The sequence below is a fragment of the Mustela nivalis genome, assembly GCF_964662115.1.
Source record: "Mustela nivalis genome assembly, contig: HAP1_SCAFFOLD_2319, whole genome shotgun sequence".
In the NCBI taxonomy this organism is placed as follows: Eukaryota; Metazoa; Chordata; class Mammalia; order Carnivora; family Mustelidae; genus Mustela; species Mustela nivalis.
Window position 1 is genome coordinate 1 of NW_028134346.1, and position 6,209 is coordinate 6,209.

The following is a 6,209-nucleotide window of genomic DNA, read 5'->3' on the forward strand; positions in this document are numbered from 1 at the left end:
GTGCTGCTGCATACGGCACATCCACATGACAAGAGGAGAGCTTTAGAAGGGAGATCTCCCATCTCTCCCCGTACTGAGAAAGTTTCCCACATATACCCTAGGTCTTTGCATGCCTTTAAAAACCTCAGGACTGGGGCACCTGGGTGGCTCAGTTAACGGGTAAAGTGTCTGCCTTTGGCTCACGTCGTGATACCCGCGTGCTGGGATCAAGCCCCACATCAGCCTCCTTGCTCAGCAGGGAGCCTGCTTCTCCTTCTCCCTCTGCTGCTCCCCCTGCTTGTGCTCTCTCTCTCGCTATTTCTCTCCCTGTCAAATAAATAAATTCTTTATAAATAAATAGATAAATACCGCAGGATTAAAAAAAAAATGTCCCTCTCATGATATTTGGGGAACCCTGATTTTAAGGACTCCCAATGGTAACATTTCAAGGGTGTCTAACATATATAATACCTGTGTCACTCAAAAAGCACAATAAACTTAAAGACATAAGATATGGACACATACATGTTTTGAGTTCACTTCTGACTCACCAAGTTACCAAACCTTCCACTCTCTTTTTTTTTTTCTTCCTTACTAGATTACCAGGTTATTATAAAAGGATATTTTAAAGAATAAAAACAAACGGCCAGATGAAGAGTCACATAGGGATAGGTCTGGTAGAGTCCTGAGCACAGGAGATTCTGTCCCTAGAGTCTGGGGTACACCAGCCTCCTGGAACCCTCTCTGATGTGTTCTTGTTCCGACATGGAAGCTCTCTGAATCACTCTGGTTAGGGTTTTTTTTTTTTAAAGATTTTATTTATTTATTTGACAGAGAGAAATCACAAGTAGATGGAGAGGCAGGCAGAGAGAGAGAGAGGGAAGCAGGCTCCCTGCTGAGCAGAGAGCCCGATGCAGGACTCGATCCCAGGACCCTGAGATCATGACCTGAGCAGAAGGCAGCGGCTTAAACCACTGAGCCACCCAGGCACCCCTGGTTAGGGTTTTTTTAATGAAGACTTCATGACACAGGAATGACTGATTAAATCACCGGTCATTGATGACTGAACTCAATCACCAGCCCCTCTCCCCTACCCAGAAGTCGGGAGTCCAAACTTCTCTGTCTCAAATTCCCATGTGTAAGATGCAGCTAATACGACCTTCTCTCTCTACCTTGGAGAACTCAGAAGATCAAATCAGTTAAGGAGATGGCTAAGTCTTTTGGAATCATACAGCAGCCTGAAATGCAAGGGCTGTTATTCCTATGAAGGCTAGAAAGGGCTGTTCCATAAACACTAAAGATGATGTGGGTATTAGATGTTTGTGGTGGGGCGCCTGGACAGTTCAGTCAGTTAAGTGTCCGACTCTCGATTTCAGCTCAGGGCATGATCTCGGCTCAGGGCATGATCTCAGGGTTGTGAGATCAAGCCCTGTATCTGGCTCTCCACTCAGTGCAGAGTCTGCTTCAGATTCTCTCTATCCCTCTCCCTCTGCCCCTCCTCCTTCTCTCTCTCTCTCTCTCTCTCTCTCTCTCACACACACACACACACACACACACTTTCTCTCTAAAATAAATAAAATCTTAAAAAAAAAAAGATGTTTGTGTGGCCTCTTCCCTCACTCCCTCCAGCCAGAGCCCCACACTGAAAAGATGCCCTGAACATATCAAGGGATAGATGGTTCCAGGGGCTGCTGGCAATAGCAGCTTCACACTCTCGAGACTTTCACACCCTGGCCTTGCTAGCTGGAGGGCGAGACAGGGTACAGGCAATGCTGTGCCACAGATTAGCCTTCGTACCAAACTGTGCCATGATGGTGCTCATCAACACCCAGGCTAGGTCCTCTGCAAGTTCTGGTCACACTCTGTAGCATGAATAACGCCATGGGGTCTTAATTAGGCAATGTATGAGTCCAACTGGAACCTCATGCTTGGGGAAGAAGCACCTTCCACCTTCTGAAATAATGCAAACTACACACTCAGGTACTGATAAAGTAGGCCATCATGCCCAGCAAACACCCAGAGCAGACAAAGGGCTGCTCAAAAAGGATGGCGGGGGGGGCGCTCTGCTTGTCTCCTCCATCACTGCCTCCTAAGCCATAACCTCACCACATCTGGTAATAATCTGAAAGAAAATGAGAAGGCAGGAATGTTCATTCCAAGCTATTCTTTTCCTTTAAATTAACTTAATGTTAATTTTAGAATTATGTTCTCTAACACAAGGAATAGATTTCAGCACAAAAAGACATGATTCTGAGTCAACGCAGCTGGTGGGACTTTTTAAGGGTAATTTCCACTTCAGCTTCTTGACAGGAGAATGTAGGAAAGACCAAACCTAGAAAGGAAAAAAAACTTCTTTCGGAAAAACATACTCAGTGATTTTAACTGAATGCTCCATCAATCAATGTGTGAGATTCAACAGAAGTGGAAAGATGGTCCCATATGCTTCCTTTATCCCAGAGTGAGATGATGCTTGTCTGTCCCTCCATTGCAATGTAAATGAAAGCAAGTCCACAGATACTTAAAAATGCCTACAAGGCAATCACCTAAGCCAAAAATAAATCTAAAAATATGGATGCATACGTTTTTATTTTTAAGAAAACTTGGATACTCATTTCTGTGTCAGCAGAGGCTGGCACAAAATTATTGGAAAGCTACTTGGCAAAATGTTTAAGAAAATCTTTAAAAATGCTCTTTAAGCCAGTTATGTGCCACATAGAATTTTCTTCTAAGACAATCTAGAAGGAAAAGAAAATGCTCAGATTTCCCCCACAGTTTTGTGTGCCAAACTGAAATGCTGGAAACAACTTGGAGGAAAGGAGAGAGGAGACAGCCAAGTCAAGGGAGGCCTGTCACCTCAACATGGTGCGTTGAGGACAGCGCAGCAGCAGAGGACTGTGGAGCAACAGGAGAAAATGCTTCTAACATAGCACAAAGGGGAAAAGCAGGATGTGAAAGTATCTACTAATATTACAAGGGTCTAAAAAAGGACGTCAAGGACCAGAAGGAAACAGGAAAGTGAAAACAGCTGGTAGAAACTATTCTGGTAATGAGACTGTGGTGATTCTTCCTCTAACACCCTTTTCCTATTTATTCTGTTTTTAAAATTATCAGGGCAAAAAGAGAAGCATGAGCGTTGCTATGAGACATTGAACATTTATCATAAACACTTACTGCCCTGAACCTAACATTGTTCCCCCAAGCACAGAGCAGATTTAATGCAATACCCTGGTTAAGCAAAGCCTTTGAAATGTGAGGCTATGAATCCGCATGGACCCTGACAAGTAAAAGGCCTCAGAGTAACCTATGTTTCACTTTATTAAGAGGCTGGGAAGGAAGAAACCCTCTATTAAAATGTACTGTGATGGGGATACTGCCTTGGGATCACATGTGCCTCTGGAGCACATGTGCCCTGACTGAGGGCAGCGGTCTGTTCAAGGCGGGCAGCTGCTTACATGCAACGAGTTGTCCAGTTTGTTGACAAAAGCCAGAAATCTAGATTTACTGTGCAAGCTCCTCATTTTTAAATGGTAGCAACTTATTCAAGTTTTTAAAAAATACATTATTGTGACGGTGACTGGGTGTTTCAGTTGGTTGAGTGTTTGACCCTTGGTTTCCGCTCAGGTCATGATCTCATGGGTCATGGGATCAAGCCTGTGTCAGGCTCCCTGCTGAGTAGGAGTCTGCTTGAAAATTCTCTCCCTCTGCCCTACCCTCTCCCTCCCTTCCTCTCTAATAAATACATCTTTTAAAAAAATATGTATCATGAGGAAAAACAACAGCTCTATAGGCTGCATGTGGCCTGCTGGCTGCCAAAAAACACTTCAACTGGTGTGTGGGGGGTGCTGACCTTTGGAGTCAAGCGGCCAAAGGATTCCATCTGAGGAGCAGGTGTGTGTAAAACATGATGGGGAAGGATGAGAGGAATTCGCACTGACTTCCAAGTCATCCACAAAGACCGCACTCAGTCCCATTCCCTCTCTCCTGCCTCATAAGAACTCTGAGCTCGTATTTTATTCCATCCTGCAGAGGCGTCAGTGGAAGCTGTGAGGAGCACAGTTCTTGCGTAATGAGAATGACCAACTCCCTTTTTATGTCTTCCTCCGGCCAGCAGCTCAGACACAAACACAGACACAAATACTCTCCCTGACAAAACAGCTTTCCAGGCACTTCCTCAGGCCTATTTTGGAAGCACAGGTTCCTGGTGCTTCTGGGGCTGGGTGTGATTCACATTCTGTCACTGCCATGCCATGCCGAGACACTAATCCTGACCATGGCCCACCTCACCAGCATGCTGTGGTGTTAGATGAGCTAACGGGCCCAGGCTGACAATGCAGAAGCAGCTATGTTACCTGGCCACAAAGCTGGCAGTCTTGTCAACGATATTCCTGACTTCTGGAGGAGGATAAATAATTCCCACCACTGGCTTGGAGGGGGTAGAATCCTCCTTCGAAGAAGCTTCTTCTTCTGTGGGCTGTGAAAACAAGAAAAGGAAAATAACGTCTTGAGGTTCCTGATATGGGGGACTGAAGTCAAACTCCTCTAAAATCATTGAGAGCATGGACTCTCTCCCAGGGACTCTCCTTGAGTTAGGACCTTCTGCTCCAGAAAACCGGCTCTTAACTGCACTATGCCTGCATGGGACTCTCCTGGGGAACCGGTGGAAAGAGCAGCCTCCTTGACTCTCACAAGCTAGCCAGTCTGTGACACCAGGAACCTGGATTTTTACCAAGCGGCCAGACGATTCAGATTTGGGGGAGAGGGGAAAGGATCTGACCACATTCTAAGAAACCATCTTCCAGAATCCAGAAGGCCATGTCTTTACCCAGGGATGTTCCTGGCACGGAATATTTAATGACTGCTGAATAAAGATGGGAAACTCCGCTGGCAGCGCCTTATGCCCTTTCCCTCTGCACCTATTCTTGTCTTAACCACCACTCAATGCTCAAATGTTCTGTGAAACCCCACTGAAATGCACAAATCAACTGTCCCATAAATTCCAGTATTCTTTCTTCACCAGCTTCTTTCCATTAGTAAACAAAGGGTGAGTCTCTCATCTGGAAAAAAAAGATAGCAGTTCCCTGCCTTCATATTCTTTTCTGCTGTTACACTCTCCCCCTCTTCCTCTGATAGCTAAATATCCTGAATTTCCGCAGTCTTGCCCTTCCCACTACCCCTCCCTCCCATCTGGTCCCCATCCATTTCAAGTGCCCTTCCAAAAGTCAAACATGACTGCCTAGAGCCAACTATAGCTCGCATCTGGTCATGTGACCAGTGACCATTCCTTCACAAAACTCTCCACTCAACTCCCATGCCCCATTATCTGTGTCTTTCCTTCCTGCTCACCACTCCACCTGAGCGAGTTTCCCTCCTGGCTCCTGTTTCACCTCCTGCCCTATATTAGGGTTCCCCAAACTTCTATTCTCCACAGTATTCACACTGTACTCAGGCACTCACAACTATGGCCTTTACTTCCCCTACCACCTTGGGACTGAACAATCCCACCTAAAATGATGCCTCAGATCACTGTTATGTGTCATAGAATTCTAGATTGAGCTGGCTCCGGGGCACTTTTCCTCTCAAACCGCTTTCCTCATCAACGGCCAACCACGCACTCAGTCATCCAAGTCAAAAACATGGCCCTCTTCTTCCTTCCTTGGCCTCCATATCCAATGGTAACAGTTATCAAGCACACAGCAGGTTCCATATACCTTTCTAAAAACTTTAAATATATTAACTCCACAGCCCTTATGAGAGGCCCATGATGTGAATACTCATTACCCTCATTTTACCCGTGACCAAATCGAGGAACGTAAAGCTTAACTAGCCCAAATGGCAGAACCAGGAATCCAACACATCACTTGAGCTGAAGAGCCTGCACCACCAGTCATTGCGTGACTTGCGTTTGCCCATCCAGTCTGTCCCACCCCCGCCCCCAACACACCTAGGGCAGGCGCTCAGCATCTTTTGAGTAACTGTGCTCCTATATATTCTCATCACTACCTGCCTACCTGAATTTCTGAAACACAGATGTCAGTTATCCAGCTTCAAACTCCTCCTTTTCTCCCCACTGTGTACTAGGAGAAGTTCAACCGCCCCCAAAATGCATCTTTTGCTACCACTCTCCCACTCCTAAACTTCAACAACACTTTTTAATTTACTCTCCACCAGAGATAACAGGTGATCCCTACCCTGGTGTCTTTGTAATTATCTGGTATTACCTCACTTTTCCC